This window comes from Jaculus jaculus, chromosome 6, assembly GCF_020740685.1.
Source record: "Jaculus jaculus isolate mJacJac1 chromosome 6, mJacJac1.mat.Y.cur, whole genome shotgun sequence".
Lineage (NCBI taxonomy): Eukaryota > Metazoa > Chordata > Mammalia > Rodentia > Dipodidae > Jaculus > Jaculus jaculus.
Window position 1 is genome coordinate 54665865 of NC_059107.1, and position 18287 is coordinate 54684151.

Below are 18287 nucleotides of genomic sequence, written 5' to 3' on the forward strand. Positions count from 1 at the left end.
GCCCAGAAAGCCAAGTGCTGCCTTTCTCCTTCATATGTGGATACTAGCTACAGATGATTGGGCTTCTGTGTGAGAAGGAAAATCTCAGTAGCAGAGACCAGTAAGTTAAAAAGGAGATATTTAGGGAAGAGAAAGGAAGGGAGGAGGGTACTTTATAAGTTGGTATTGTATATCTGTAAGTAGAAGAATAGATTAATGGGGGTGAAAAGGAACAAAAATGAGGTCAGGGGAAGAGATTGAGTGAAGGAAAGTTGGAGGGAAGGCTAATCAAAATTTAAGAGGATGCAAATAAATCATATGGAATCCTTTGGTTTCAGACAATGGAACACTCAAGATTCATAGAATCATTGTTAGAAAATTTTCAGTGCCAGGGATGGGATCCCTCCAGTGAATTGTTGGCCAGGGAGGTCTTTGATGCCCCCAAAACATTAGAGGCCATGTGGAGGCCCTTGGTTTCCCACCAGGAATTGATGATAAGACCCTATTGCTGAAGACTCCACATACTTGGGCTGCAAGCCCACTGAAAAATCCTGCTGGAACTGAGCTGATATCCTCCACCATGTAGACCAGCTGACAGAAAGCTGGAAGAAGGCATTCTACATGCCATTCAATGGATGAAAGAGATACCACCAGTGAAGATACTCAACAGTGGACACTGCAAGCCTTATAATTGGCCAGCCAAGCCAAATGTGCCAACGGGTACAATAGTGGCACATCTGTCATGGTAGAAACCAACTGCCCTCAAGTTGGACTGGAGGGCTGCTCCATGGGGAGGAATACATCCCTGATACTGTAAACTTAAAACAGGAGTAGTCATTAGCCCTAGGAGTATAACATCTGCTGATGTCTGGATAAGTGTATATACTATGCTTTTCAAACTGCCCAGTAACACTTCTATTAATATTTATACACTTATATTAATGCTACTCTCACTTTGGGTAGAGAATCTTCTCTTTTCAGATGTCAATGATGTTGGGGTGACTCAGAAGGTATCATAGTGCTGGCAAGAATTGACTGGAGCCAGGTGTGGTGGTACATGCCTTTAATCCCAGCACTTGGGAGGCAGAGGTAGGAGGATTGCTGTGCTTTAGAGGCCACCCTGATACTCCCTAGTGAATTCCAGGTCAGCCTAGGCTAGAGTAAGACCCTACCTTGACACCCCCCCCCCCGCCAAAAAAAAGAAGTGACTGGAGTACTGAGTGACATCTTGATCACACCTTCCAAGGCTCAGGGTCTAATGTGAAAGAGGTGGCAGAAAGAATGTCGAGCCGAAGGAAGGGTAGGACTCCTTACAACATGCTCCTCCAGACACAAAACGGCCTGCATATCCATGACCTCACCGTGCCTGACACTACTTACACAAGGCCATCATAATAGGAGGAAAAGATCATGACATCAAAATGAATAAGAGACTGATTGAGATGGGGAAGGGATATGATGGAAAATGAAATTTCAAAGGGGAAAGTGGGGGAGGGGGGAAGGCAGGGGTATTACAATGATATATTTTTTTATAATCATGGGAAATGTTATTAAAAATTGAGGAATAAAAAATAAATTCAGAGGATTCCGGCCAAGATGGTGACTGCCTAGTTGTGCTGCAGATACCAGAGAAAGAAAGGCAAGAAATTAAGGACTATCAGGGTCTTCTTGCCAGTGGGAGGGCAAAGAGTGGGGAAAAACAGGGAATCACGGATCCCCTCTCAGGTGGGTAGTCTAACCCCCGCTTACAGATGCTGCACCCCATACCACAAGCAGCTGTGTTCCAATTGTGCGCCCACCAGGCCATCATGTGCCCAGCAGTCCTCTGTGCTTTCATGCGGGGACCTCCGCTGATGTGCTCTGATCGTGCATGCTGGCCCGTCACACTGTACTTGGTTCACACACCCGCAGGGGCCACCTCTGCTGTGATTAGGCAGTTGCCAGACCCCACACTGCTGTGCTCTAATCACTTGCCTGCCAGCAAGCCTCAGCTGTGTCCAGATCCCATGCCTGCATCAGCTGCCTCTGCACTACAATTGCATGTGCAGTGAGCCCAGTCCCACAGCAAGGGCCACAGAAGCCCACACTGAGTCACTAGTGCCATCTCAGGTGCCATTCTCAACCTGTCTGTCGCCGCCCATCCCCCACACACCTGAGGCTGGAGAACGAAGACTGTTTGCAGGTCCCAGTGTTCCCAGCCAGAGTTTGGGCAGCTTCAGGGCTTGCTACCTCAGTCCCCTTTCAAGCTCGAAGGCAGGCAGCTTTGGTGCATTATTGGGTGAGAATTCAGGTAACTTTGGTGCCCCTGTCAGGCAGTAGATAGGCGGCTTTGGCAAGAGAGAGCAAAAACTCAGGCTGCTTGGCAACTGCCCCAGGCTGCCTTGGATTCTCATTGAGCTAGAGCCCAGGCTGTTCCACCCACCTACCTGCCCATTCACTGACATGGGTAGACCACAGCACAAAAGAAATAACATGAAAAATAAAACGCAAGAGAATCCACACAGATCACCCAGTCCAATAAGGATTACATCTAACCAAAACATAGAAGAGTGTTTAGGATCAGAACATCAAGTGCAAGCTATAAGTAATGCAACCCTGACAAACCTACTGCTAGAACTTGCAGGAAAGATACAAAGGACAGATAATCGTGTGGATGCTACCATCACTAAGCTAGAGCAATATGATAAGACACTGGAAGGAATTCAAAGAGAGCTTAGAGAGTTGAGGGAGAGTGAAAAAAAAGAGGACCTTAAAAACCAGCTGGCCACACAGAATGAAAACATAAATAAATGCAAGGATGATTTCCAAGAATCATAAAGAAAATAAGAAAATGAGGTGAAAAGGGAGCTGGACAGAGCGATGGAAGTGATACATAGGAAAGTAGTAGAAAATGCAACTTTATTGAACAAGTCCAAAACTTGCTAGAGGCTCTCATGAATAGAGGCTCTCATGAATAGAGTCAGCGAAGTGGAGGATAGAACCTCTAACCTGGAAGACAGGATGGAAGAAACAGTTTGAGAGTTCAAAAATTTCAGTAAGTTCCAAAGTTCTTGTGAGGGCTGGAGAGATGGCTTAGCGGTTAAGCGCTTGCCTGAGAAGCGTAAGGACCCCAGTTCGAGGCTCGGTTCCCCAGGTCCCACGTTATCCAGATGCACAAGGGGGCGCACACGTCTGGAGTTCGTTTGCAGTGGCTGGAAGCCTTGGCGCGCCCATTCTCTCTCTCTCCCTCTATCTGTCTTTCTCTCTGTGTCTGTCACTCTCAAATAAATAAATAAATTAATTAATTAAAACAAAAAAGTTCTTGTGAACAGAACATGAGGGAATTGTGGGATACACTTAAACGTCCTAATATCAGAATCATTGGAATACCAGAAGGAGAAGAATTTCAGAGCAAAGGCATGGAGAACTTATTTAACTCAATAATTGAAGAAAACATCCCCGTCTCTTAAAAGAAAGGCCCATCAAGATTCAAGAAGCAAACAGAACTCTTAACTGACTAGACCAAAGGAGAAACTCCACAAGACATATTATCATTACGACTCTAAACATTGACACCAAAGAGAAAATCTTAAAAGCAGCTAGGGAAAAACAGCACACCACTTTCAAAGGAAACCCCATCAGATTTACTTCAGACTTCTCAATGGAAACCCTGAAAGCTAGAAAGGTCTGGAATGAAACTCTCTAAACTCTAAGAAACTATGGCTTCCATCTCAAACTACATTACCTGGCAAATGTCTCCCTCAAAATAGATGGTGAAAGGAAAATTTCCATGAGAAAACTCAGCTTTACAATTATATGAACACAAAACCAAACCTACATAAATTATTCCAGGAAATTCTCCACAGAGAAGAAACAAATAATCAAACACAAATGCCTATAAGAAGCAGATCACAACAACCAAACCCAGAGTAGACACAAAAATTTCAAATTCCATGAAAATACCAACAAACATCTACCACCACAACATGGCAGGGATCAAATCAAACTTCACATTCATTACCCTAAATATTAATGGCCTTAATTCACCCATCAAGAGACACAAGCTAACATGGTGGATCAAAAAATTAGACCCCTCAATTTGCTGCCTTCAAGAAACCCACCTTACCACTAAAGACAGAAACCTACTCAGGGTGAAAGGGTGGAAAGCAATATTCCAAGCAAATGGGAATAAGAAACAAGCAGGTGTAGCTATATTAATATTGGATAAAATTGACTTCAAACCAAAAACAATCAAAAAAGACAAAGAAGGCTACTTCCTACTTATAAAGGAAACAATCCATCAAGTGGATATTACAATCATAAATCTGTATGCACCAAACACAGGGGCAACACAGTTCGTAAAACAAAACCTACTTGACAAAAAAACAGAAATAACCACCAACACCATCATAGCTGGGGACTTCAACACACCATTATCTGTAATAGGCAGATCATCCAAACAGAAATTCAACAGAGAAATAACAGAGCTCAACCAAACCATAGAACACTTAGACCTAATGGATATCTACAGAGCTTTCCATCCCAAATCCACAGACTACACATTCTTTTCAGCAGCCCATGGAACATTCTCTAAAATAGACCACATACAGGGTCACAAAGACTGCCTCCCCATATTTAGGAAAATCAACATAATTCCCTGCATGATATCAGATCACAATGCTATATTGCTAGAAATCAACAACAACAACAACAACAACAACAAAACCACCAAGAATCCCAACAGCAACTGGAAACTGAATAGCACACTCTTAAACAATAAATGGATAGTGGATGAAATAAAAAATGAAATTGCAAAGCTCCTGGAATTGAATGACAATGAGAACACATCATACCAAAACATATGGGACACAATGAAGGCAGTCCTCAGGGGAAAATTCATAGCATTCAATGCCTTTATAAAAAAGACAGAAAGATCCCAAATCAATAGCCTAACCATCCATCTAAAGGCACTGGAAAAACAAGAAAAAAACCAACTCAAAGAGCTCCAGAAGGAGAGAAATAATTAAAATCAGAGCAGAAATAAATGAATTGGAAACCAGGGAAACAATTAAGGCAATTGACAAAACAAAGAGCTGGTTCTTTGAAAAAATAAACAAGATTGACAAACCTCTGGCCAATTTGATCAAGCAAAAAAAAAGGAGAGACTCCAAATTAACAAAATTCAAAATGAAAAAGGAGAGATAACAACAGACATAAGTGAAATTCGGAGAATCATCAGGAGTTATTTCAAAAACCTCTACTCCACAAAACTGCAAAATGTGGAGGAGATGGATAAATTCCTTGACACATATCATCTACCAAAGCTAAACTCAGAGCAGATCAACCACCTCAATGAACCCATCACGCTCATGGAGATTGAAAAAGTAATAAAAAACCTCCCAAAAAAGAAGAGTCCAGGACCAGATGGATTCCCATCCAAATTTTATCAAACCTTCATGGAAGAACTCAAACCAATCTTTCTAAAACTGTGCCACACAATTGAATGACAGGGAAAGCTACCCAACTCCTTCTATGAAGCTAGTAGCACCCTAATCCCAAAACCAGGCAGAGATGCCACAAGAAAAGAAAACTACCGGCCTATTTCCCTAATGAACATAGATGCAAAGATCCTAAACAAAATACTCGCAAACTGAATCCAATAACACATCAAAAGCATTATCCAACTTGACCAAGTAGGATTTATCCCAGGAGCACAAGAGTGGTTCAACACTTGAAAATCTGTCATTGTAATACACCACATAAACAAGCTTAAGCATAAAAACCACATGATCATTTCCATAGATGCAGAAAAGGCCTTTGACAAGTTACAACATCACTTCATGATCAAAACATTGAAGAGAATTGGCATGGCCAGTTCACATCTTAACATAATAAAGGCCATATACAAAGCTCTAAACGCCCAAATAATACTTAATGGAGAGAGACTGGAGGAATTCCCATTGAGATCAGGAACAAGACTGGGATGTCCTCTCTCACTTTTGCTTTTCAATATAGTTCTGGAAGTCCTAGCTCAAGCAATAAGGCAGGAGAAGGAAAGACAAAGGATACAATTTGGAAAGGAAGAAGTTAAGTTAGCTCTATTCACTGATGACATGATTGTGTATGTAAGAGACCCGAGAGACTCCATCCCAAAACTCCTGAAGGTGATTACCTCCTATAGCAAAGTAGCAGGATACAAAATCAATGCACAAATATCGGTAGCATTTCAGTATGCAAATGACAAAGATACAGAAAAAGAAATAAAGGACATAGTCCCATTTTCAATAGCAACAACAACAACAAAATACCTTGGAATAACGTTAACCAAGGAAGTGAAAGATCTATACAACGAAAATATAAAAACTCTCAAAAAAGAAATTGAGGAGGACTTGAGAAGATGGAAAGACCTCCCATGCTTCTGGATAGGCAGAATTAACTTGTGAAGATGACAATCCTACCAAAGGCAATATATAGATTTAACGCAATTCCAATTAAAATCTTCACAGAGATAGATAAAATGTTCTCAAATTTCATATGGAAAAACAGAACGCCTGGCATATCCAAACATATCCTCAGCAAAACAAATACTTCTGGAGGCATCACCATACCTGATCTAAAGCTATACTACAAAGCCATAGTAATAAAAACAGCATGGTACTGGCATAAAAACAGGAGTATAGACCAATGGAATAGACTTGAGGACCTGGATTTTAGGTCAAGCAATTATAGCTACTTGATATTTGACAAAGGCCCAAAAAATATAGGCTGGAAAAAAGATAGCATCTTCAACCAATAGTGCTGGACAAACTGGATAACCACATGCAGGAAACTAAAATTTGATCCACACATTTCACCATGCACTACACTCAAATCCAAATGGATCAAAGACCTCAACATAATACCAGAAACTCGAATACTACTGGAAGGAAATTTAGGAAGTACTTTCCATGATATAGGAAGGGAAAAAGACTACCTGAACAAAACCCCAGTGGCTCAAGTTCTAAAACAGTCACTCAACCAATGGGATCATATGAAGCTGAAGAGTTTCTTTACAGACAAGCATATAATAAGTAAAGCCAATAGAATACCCACAGAATGGGAGAAAATATTTGTGGGTTATCCAACTGATAGAGGCTTAATCTCTTGAATCTACAAAGAACTCAAAAGTCTAAACAATAATTGAGAAATACCCCACACACAAAATGGGGCACAGAGTTGAACAAGCAATTCACAAAGGAAGATATACAAATGGGAAACACATACTTAAGAAAATGTTCATCATCCCTAATCATCAGAGAAATGCAAATTAAAACAACTATGAGATTCCACCTTACCCCAATAAGGAAAGCTAACATCAAAAAATCAAATGAAAATAATTGCTGGCGAGGATGTGAAGAAGCAGGAACACTCATTCACTGTTGGTGGGAATGTAGGATGGTACAACTACTTTGGAAAGTAATATAGATCCTCCTGAAAAAGCTGATGATAGAAATACCAACAGACCCATTTCTACCCTTACTGGGCATCTACCCTACAACCTTCAAACCACAGGCCAGAGAGATTTGCTCAACCATGTTTGTAGCAGCTCATTTCATAATAGCTAAAAGCTGGAATGAACCCAGATGTCCATCATTAGAAGAATGGATAATGAGAATGTGGCATATCTACACAATGGAATTCTATACAGCAGTAAGAAAAAACGACACAAAGAAATTTGAGGAACAATGGTTGAACCTGGAACAGATCATTCTCAGTGAACTTACCCAATCAAAAAAAAAAAAAAAAATTGACACATAGTCTCACTCATCTACAACACCTAACCTGAATCTACCCAAGATACCTTACACACCCAGCTAGCACCTCATAGACTAGACAATAGGATGGATGGGGGGAGGGGGAGGGCATCGAAGGGTGGAAAAAAGTAATCTGGACCCAAGCGGCAATGGTACCATAAAATTCTACTTCCTAAAAGACAGACCAAATGGCTGAACCTTCACTAGACCCTTACTGGAAACACCTGAACCACAAGACACTGGAAAGGGTAGGATCAAGACTAACCTAAATGTTCTACATCTTCCCTCCCTCCCTCTCCCCCTCTCCCCCCTCTCTTTCTCCTTTCTAACACTTGTATATGAGTGATGTTTTTCCTCAATTTCTTAGTGGGGCTTGACCTGTAAACTCCAGTACCAGCTTGGGGCTATCATCCTCAATGAGCTTTTGATCAGAGAAATCTACAAGGTTTCTCAAAACAATGACAGACTTCTGTCAGAGTACTTGATGACCTACCAAAGGCCAGTGGTAAGACCCTATTGCTGAAGGCTCCATACGCAGCTGACACATAAAATGGAATGGCATGGCTGGAAGCCAGGAGAGAGTCAGTCCCCAGACAGACAGCGTGTATAGTGCCAGAAGGTGGTACATGGGCGATTAGGGGAAATGACCAGTATCTGTCCAAGCCATTCATTGTCTAACCTAATTAGCAACAAATAACCTGACGTGATGCCCACACAAGTGGAATACTGGCACACAGCCATGATGGGGAACCAACTGCTCTTGATTTGGCTAACTGATCCCCTCAGTGGTAAGAGACCCATAGCTGGAGGTGGGAAACAAGTCAGAACCATACCCAAGCATAAGCCCACTCTCAAATATCAAGCTACCATCAATCATGGGGTACAAGATGGCCTATACCTATCAAACTCTCTATCAAAAAGGTAACTGTTATCTCAATTTTATGGGTGCTAACTTACTCTCCATTGGAGAATCTGCTTCTCTTTTTCAGATAGATGCAGATCCTAAGGAGAGAGCTGCCCCAACATACCTCAAAAGGGGCCCGACTGAAACTAAGGACAATTGGCGAAACAAGCAAGGGTGATGTTTTCCTGATGAAACGGATACCAGCACAAAGGGGAAGGAGACCATCACAGAGAAAAATCAACTCCTGCCAAGTCAGAGAGCCAGAGCCTCAGAGGCCCCCAACACCTCAGCACTGAAGCAGACCAAAAATGAACCCAACATGGCTCAGGGAACTTTTGCAGAAGACGGGGCGGAAAGAATGTCAGAGTCACAGGTTGGGTCATGATATGCAGAGACATTTATTGTACCAATAACTGTGGGATAATGTGGAGAGCCCCTCGGGCCAAGCCCTAAAGATGGTGCCTGACAGAAAGTTCTATGCTTGGGACAAACAAGTCCATATTTGGAGGAGCTCGCCTTCACCGCTGCTCATTGGCTTCTGATGCTTCCATATTTGGAGGAGCTCGCCCTCAGCACTGCTCATTGGCTTCTGATGCTTGTTTACTGGAGAGGTTGTGTTGCCTGGGGTGATTGGGCAGAGTGAGAGCGCTTATAAGGAAGCCCCGCCCGAGGCTCGGGGGAGATGAAGCTTGAAGTTGCCTGAATAAACTGCCGTAAGCCGTAAGAAGAACTGGTGGTTGTGTCTTCCTTGCTGGTCGAGGCGGATGTGACAGGCTAACTCCACAATGCATGACCCATTTGCATCAACAAGGAGGGTCCAATGGGAGGGGGTAGATCATGGATGAGCCTAAACAATGGTACCATACTGCCTGTATTTGTGGAAAAGATAAAATAAATAAATACATAATAAATAAATAAAAATAAATAAATAATATAAAATAAATAAATAAAAAGAAAAAATAAATTAAATTAAAAAAAATTAAATAAATAAATAAATAAATTCAGAACTTGAACTGAAATCTTGCCTCAAAAAGGTTTGGGCGTGGTTCAAAATATCACAACAGAAAATAAAAATCAAATAGAACTTATGAAAAACATCTTTATAACCTTTCATTAATAGAGTTACTCATGTGGAAGACAGAACCTCTAAAATGGATGACAAGATGGAAGAAATTGATCAGGCTGCCAAAATCTTTGCTATGTTCAAAAAAATCAAGCAATCACATTATGAGAGAGGTGTGGAATACCCTAAAATGACCAAAAATCTGGATCATGGGTAAACCAGAAGAAGAGGAAATACAGACCAGAGGCATAGAGAACATATTCAACAAAATTATTAAAGAAACATTTTCCAATCTCTTAAAAGACAGGCCCATCCAAATACAAGATGCCCTAGATCATAAAACATAGAGGATTAAAAAAGAAACTCTCAAGACACATCATGGTTTAAATTCTTAACAATGAAAACAAAGACAGAGTGTTAAATGAAGCAAGAGAGAAAAAATTTACAACATTCAAAGGTAATTCTATCAGAGTTACCACAGATTTCTCAGTGGAAACCCTGAAAGCCAGAAGTGCCTGGAATGGAACACTGCAAAGTATTAAAAGCTATGGCTTCCAACCCAAGCTACTCCACCCGGCAGAAGTATAATAGATGGTGAAAGAAAAATTTTCCATGAAAAAAGTCAACTCTATAGTTATATGAACACAAAATTCTTCCCAAAGTAAAAAAAAAAATCTTTAATAAAATTATAAACATACATGTGTAAGTTACATGGAATCATATTTTAGTATAGACTAGTTTTGGGACACAATTATAATGACCTTCAAAAGAACATCTGCATTATCCCATAATTTGAGAAAATATCTTGGCCAACTGAATATCTTTTATTGTATAAACTGTCACTCACAAAGACGATGCTGTCCTGCTTTGGAACTGTTTCCTCCATCTCTGTTTCACACTTGACTTCACAAATGTCCTACTCTAGGGCAGTCTTGTTTTCTACCATTCCTTTAAGACCCCAGTTCCATGTTTCTGGTACTTCTGTTGCTTCTCTGCTTTATACTAAGTGTTCAATTTCCTTCTTTTTAATTTCTACATCCATGAAGCACCACAAAGCAGAATTATTTGGAACTTGATATTTGCTTTTTAGTAAATTTTTATAGCTTTCCCTTCCAAGCTTGAACAAGTTCTACTCATGGAACTATATCTACATAATTTTCAACAAAAGCCTATGTGACCTTACCATAGCACTTTACCTTCAAGTTAACTATAGAGTTTAGTTAACCACACTTGATTATTTCTTTCCTCTACCCTGATCTACACAAAATTTTCCTATTTTCTAAAGAAAGTAATACATGCTTTCCCCTGATTATGTTGTGACTTTTCTCAGGAAAGCATAAACAAACATGTTTTTCACCCTAGATCTGGAAGAAAAGACAGATCAAAGAAATGATTCCACCCAAGTCTACCACGGTGAATTAATGGGCTTACGGGGGTTTATTATAGCAGCATGTTTGCGGGGTTACTAACAGGAGCAGAGACTGCTGAAAGGAAGCTGCATCTCTCAAAATCTCTGTTCAGCATGGGTGACAACTCACAGAATATGCAATTATTTTGCTTCCAAGGAAACTTGCAGACTGCATCAATAGGATCTTCTCTCCTGTAGAAATTTACTGCTCATACAACCTGGGATTAAGCTGACTAATCTTGTAGCTTCCTACACTTGAGAAGTCTTTCTTGTAAATTTTATGATTTTCTTGAGCCTTGTCATTCCCTTAGTTTCCTGAGAAGTAGGAGGCTCCTGGCAACCTTAAGGAGGAAAGGTGTAAATCTTAAGAAAATAGCTACATATTGTGTATTGCAGTCGGGTTTGTATTGCTGGTAGAAATCACCCAACCAAGAGCTGCCTGTAGGGGGCGGGGAAGAAGGTTTATTTTGGCCTACAGGCTTGAGGGGGAAGCTCCATGATGGCAGGGAAAATTGAGGTATTAGCAGAGGGTGAACAATAGCAACAGGAGAGTGTGCTATACACTGACATGGGGAAACTGGCTATAAAACCCATAAGTTCGTCCCCAACAATACACTGCCTCCAAGAGGCTATTATTTCCAATTGCCATTAGCTGGGGAACCTAGCATCCAGAACACTTAAGTTTACGGGGTACATCTGACTCAAACCACCACATTGTGTTATTAAAAAGCAATGAGAAAATTTGAGCTTATAAATAGTGATCAAGTAGGGGATGTCCAGTGTCTGTTCTATCCAGACTAAAAATAGGGTAGGACAACATGACTGAGAAGAAAAGGAAAAGAAAGGCAGAAGAGGATCTTCATATGAATTCTTTATTATGTTTGTGATGGGTTACTACAAATCGTCTTCCCATTAAGCAATTTTTTTTTTAGAAATTTTGAGCTTATATTAATATAAAATGCAAGGAATTGTCAATATATGAGGTCAACCATAGCTGTTTATTACTACCATATTCTACAGAGTCTTTTATAGTCAAAATATTAAGTACCACTACTATACATTTTGATTCATAAATCATATAATTTTTATCATTTACATGTATTTGTATTTGTGCTAGACATGCTTTTGTATATGTATGATGGTATATGTGTAGAAGTATGCATAAGACTCAAAATTGAGATAGGGTATGTTTTTTAGTCATTATCCACATTATTTTTTAACTACCTATTTATCTTCCTATTTATTTATTTATTGAGAGAGGTTGAGAGCGAAAAAGAGAGAGAGAGAGAGAGAGAGAGAGAGAGAGAGAGAGAGAGAGAGAGAGAGAGAGAGGGAACATGGGCATAGAAACTATTGCTGTTGCAAACATACTTTAGGCACATGCACCATTTTGTATATCCACCTATATGTGGGTACTTGGGAATCAAACACTAGCCATCAGGGTTTTCAAGCAAGCATGATTTAATTGCTGAAGCATCTCTCAGTAGATATTCCACCTTCATATTTTGAAGCAGAGATTTTCTGAACCTAGACTCACAAATTGTCTAGACTAATTATTTTTGAGCTCTGAGAGTCCCTAACGCTACCTTGCCTGGATTGGGATTACAGGTTCATGCTGTCTTGTTTTGTTCACATGGGAACTGGGGATTTGAAATTAGGTCCTCAGTGTTATGTAACAAGCATTTTACTGAATGAGTCATTCCTCTGCATACCTATAACAGTTGCACACTAAATATAAGAAATATGCTCTCTGTATGTGTATTCTGTCAAAGACAATATCTTTAGCTTATTTAAAGAATTAATACTGTGACTACATTGAAAAAAGTGTGCTTATCCCAACCTGAGTAAAGAAATCTAATCTACTATGAAAACCAGACAATCAGCATTAGGAAATACTTAATGTCACAGGAGGAGAGTGCTGTTGTTTAGTATGACTGTATTTTCAAGATATCTCTGTCATCTATTTACTCTGTCCTCCTTGAACAGTAGCTCTTTTATGATTGGTGTTAAGTTTGTAATATTAAAAGATTTATTAATTTGTGACATTAAATAGTCTGTGAATATATGTTGTTAACACAAAATTTGAAAAATGGTGAGAGTCTCAGCTTAATTGCCTGAAAAACTGTATTCTAATCTGACTGACATTTGTTTGTGGTTCAACTTTGTAAACTATGAATCTTCTGGCATGTAATTTTACAATTTTTAATTTATCTTTATAAATAGTGTCTTTTAATATAAACAAATAAGAATTTTCATCAGCTTTTCTTTTCTGTGTGTGATATGTGTAGTGGTAGTGTATGCATGGTGGAATGGTTTGTGGTATGTGTGCACGTGTATACAGATACACATGTACCCCATGTGCACATGTGTGGAGACAAAAGAGAATGTTGCGGCCCTGCTCTATTAGTCATCTGTTTCCTTAAGGCAGAGCCTCAGCAAACTTGGAGCTACTGTTTTCTATTAGACTGCTCACCAGAGAGCTGAGTAAGTTTTAGTTTTTAGTTCCCCACAGGACTGAGCCTAAAGCTGTGCCTGACCACAACCAGGGGTTTACATGGATGGTGGTAGTCTGGAATTCAGGGGTTATCAGGCCCCCTCAGGCCCTAGATCACATAGCAAGTGCTCATATCAGCTGAGCCATATCCTTTGCCTCCATGAAGACTTGCCTATGAATATTAATAACATTATCTGGAAAGGAAATAAAATAAGTGCATAAAACAAATCTTAGTCCACTCATCCTACTTGGGATATATATCCAGGGAAACTAATAAATACCAATGACTTGTTCTCCTGATATCTCCATTCCATTTATTATATTATTATTGACTTTTAATATAATTTTTCCAAAATTACAGAAAATCAGTTCTATTCTTGTGTAGAAGTATTTGTGTATGCATTCATATGTCTGATTTCTACTTATTCAGATATTTTGAAACATCTTACTTACCATATAATTATTTTCATGTGTTTTGTAAAATAATATCAGAAATTATTTAATGAATTTCAAAGAAGGCTTTGAAATATAGTTTCTGTATTGAATTTCAGAAAATTTCCAAAGATATTTTCTACTCATTCTGGAGAAAAAATAATTGATCTCAACATTTATTTAAGTATCATGCTCTTAATATTCTTTTCAACCTTATCTGATGGCTTTCAGAAAGCTGACCTAGGCTGGACTTGGAAATACACACACCTTCAATCCTTGCCCTCAGAAAACAGAGGGAGGAGGCTTACCCGTGAGTTTCAGGCCACCTTGACACTACAGAGTGAATTCCAGGTTAGCCTTGGCTAGAGCACAATACTACCTCCCAGAGCAAAAACTAAAACAAGCAGAGTTGCTGCTCTAATATTCACATTTCTTAAATAAAAATTCATTAAAGTATTGTGAAATTCCTTCCTAGAAACTTTCAATGGAAAAAAAAATCTAGATTATAATTTTAAAGCTCTGTTGTATTTCTAAGTTGCATGACATTTGATGAAAGTCACATAGTTGTAGAAGAAATTTTATAAGAAGATCTTGGGCTTCATGTGAAGTTATAGATCTTAGATGATTATTGTCTGTTACTTTCTTTAGAATTGGTTGAGAGTAACTCAAAGGAAAGACATTATTCTGCTGGCCTCAAAAATGCCCATTATTCAGGTGCAATAGTGGCACGTCTGTCATGATGGAAGCCAACTGCCCTCCAATTGGACTGAAGGCCAGCTCCATGGGGGGGGAACACATCCCTGATACTGAAAAATTAAAACAGGGGTAGTCATGAGCCCTAGGGGTGTAACATCTGCTGATGTCTGGAAAAATGTATATACTATGGTTATCAAACTGCCCAGTAAGCACTTCGCTTAATATTTATACCCTTATATTAATGATACTCTCACTTTGGGTAGAGAAACTTCTCTTTTCAGATGGCAGTGACTTTGGGATGACTCAGAAGGTATCATAGTGCTGGAAAGAAGTGGCTGGAGTACTGAGTAACATCTTGATCACACCTTCCAAGGCTCGGGGTCTAATGTGGAAGAGGTGGCGGAAAGAATGTAAGAGCCAAAGGAAGGGTAGGACTCTGTACAACATGCTCCCTCCAGACATAAAATGGCCTGGATATCCATGACCTCATAGTACCTGACACTACCTACACAAGACCATCATAAGAGGAGGAAAAGACCATGACATTAAAATAAAGGAGAGACTGATTGAGATGGGGAGGGGAAATGATGGAGAATGGAATTTCAAAGGGGAAAGTGGGGGAGGGTGGAAGGAAGGGTATTACCATGGGATACTTTTTTATAATCATGGAAAATGTTAATAAAAATTGAGAAAAAAAATTCCCATTATTGCCTGGTGTGGTGGCACACGCCTTTAATCCCAGCACTTGAGAGTCAGAGGTAGGAGGATTGCTGTGAGTTTGAGGCCACCCTGGGAAAACATAGTGAATTCCAAGTTAGTCTGGGCTAGAATGAGATCCTACCTGGAAAAAAAATAAAAAGCCCATTATTGATTGTAATTGACTAGAGAAAAATGCCTAGTTTAAATAAATGTATTCTAGGCTAAATAAACATTATGGAAGATCCAATTCTAATATAGATAGATAGATAGATGATAGATAGATAGATAGATAGATAGATAGATAGATAGATAGATAGAGAGATAGATAGACAAGAAATAGGGTGGGTTCTTCATTCTGTACTTATTCCTTTGGTAATTATATTGTTCTTATTACAGTTATGCTTATATTGTAGTTTGTTCTTCTTAAGAAATTCTGAAAGAAATTATTGAAAGAATAAAAGATGTATCACAATATTCATCAAGTGACAAAGATGTTAAAATGAACATTGTGAGCCTCTATGATTTATCCCAGCACATTAACATCTACTGTGCCCATACCAGCCAAAGAATACTGGTTGTGTTAACAAAATTCCTATATTTGCCAATTGTTTAGTTTCCATGATTTTGTGTATGCTCTATAGTCTTTCTTGCAATTGATTTGTAGTTTAATTCCATTGTGGTCAGATAGAATGCAAGGAGTTATTTCAGTTTTCCTGTATTTGTTAAGATTTTCTTTGTGTCCTAACATATGGTGTATTTTAGAGAATGTTCCATGTGCTGCTGAAAAGAATGTGTGATCTGCAGCATTTGGGTGAAATGTCCTGTATATATTTGTTAGATCCATTCCTTCTATGACCTCATTTAGGCCAGATGCCTCTGTTTATTTGTTCCTGGGATGACCTGTCAGTTGATGAGAGTGTGGTGTTAAAGTCACCCACCACCAGTGTGTTTGGTGTTATCTGTGACCATAGTTCTAATAGTGTATTTCTTTGATGAATTTGGGAGCCCCCATGTTAGGTACATATATATTTAGGATTGTAATGTCCTCCTGTTGGAGTTTGCCCTTAATCAATATAAAGTGACCTTCCTTATCTATCTTGACTAATGTTGGACTGATGTCTACCTTGTCAGATATTAGGATAGCAACCCCTGCTTGTTTTCTAGGCCCATTTTCTTGAAACACCGTTTTTCAACCTTTTGCTCTAAGATAATGTCTATCCTTTGTAGAAAGGTGAGTTTCTTGGAGACAACAAATTGTAGGATTCTGCTTTTTAACCCAGCCTGCAAACCTGTCTTTTGGTTGGGGCATTGAGGCTGTTGATAGTAAGAGATATTATTGAAAGGTGTGTATTTATGATTACCTTTGTGTCTGCGTGTGTGTGTGTGTGTGTGTGTGTGTGTGTGTGTGTGTATGTGTGTGTGGTTCTGGTTCTACCTTTGCTCTCTTGTGTTAAGTAGTATTTGAGTATTACTTGTTTTTTCCAGGTTCCTTATATGTGTGCTTTTCTTTACTTCAGCATGGAGGATTCTTTAAAGTATTTTCTTTAGAGCTGGTTTTGTCTTCAAATATTCCTTTAACCTGCTTTTGTCATGGAATGTCCTTATTTCTCCATCTATTTGAATAGATAGCTTTGCAGGATAAAGTAACCTTGGTTGACAGTTGTTATCTTTCAGAACTCAGAATACATCACTCCAAGCCTTTTTGGCTTTTAAAGTTTGTGTTGAATAATCTGCTGTAATCCTGATGTGCTGGCCTTTGTAGGTAACTTGATTTTTCTCTCTAAATGCTTTCAATATTTTTTCTTTGGTTTGTGTTCGGTAGTTTGATTATACTATGTCTAGGAGAGGTTCTATCCATGTTTTGTTTGGCTGGGGTTCTAAAAGCTTTGTGTATCTGCATTGGCACCTCTTTCCCAATTTGGGGGAATTTTTCTTCTATGATTTTGTTGAAGATACCTACTATGTCTTTGGAGTGGAATTCTTCTCCCTCCACTATGCCCTGAATTCTTATATTTGATCTTTTCATAGTGTCCCAAATATCTTGAAATTCCTATTCACACTTTTCTATTAGTTTGTCTTTCTCTTTGTTGGCCTGTATTAGATCTGCCACCTGGTATTCTAGCTTAGATATTCTGTCCTCTCCTTTATCCATTCTACTGGTGAGATTTTCTACAGAGTTTTTTATTTCATTAACTCTGTTCTTCATTGCTAGTAATTCTGACTGGTTTTTCTTTATTATTTCTATTTCCTTATTTATGTCTTGTATTGCCTTCTTTATTTCATGAAATTGGTGTCCTGCATCTTCTTTGATTCCTTTGATTTCCTCTTTAAGTTCCTCTTTTACTCCTTTGATTTGTTCTTTGACTTCTTTGAACATATTTACAATCCTTCTTTTGAAATCTTTTTTTTTTTAATATTTTTTGTTCATTTTTTATTTATTTATTTGAGAGCGACAGACACAGAGAGAAAGACAGATAGAGGGAGAGAGAGAGAGAATGGGCGCGCCAGGGCTTCCAGCCTCTGCAAACGAACTCCAGACATGTGTGCCCCCTTGTGCATCTGGCTAACGTGGGACCTGGGGAACCGAGCCTCGAACCGGGGTCCTTAGGCTTCACAGGCAAGTGCTTAACCACTACGCCATCTCTCCAGCCCTCTTTTGAAATCTTTTTCAGGCATTTCCTCTAACTCGTTCTCACTGGAGGTCATTTCTGATGCATTAATACTTTTAGGCGGATTTATTTTGTTTGCTTTTTAGTGTTTCTTGTGTTATAATGTATATATTTTTGCATCTTTGTTTAAGTTAATGCTTTTATTTTCTAGCTAGCTGGGTATTCTTTCCT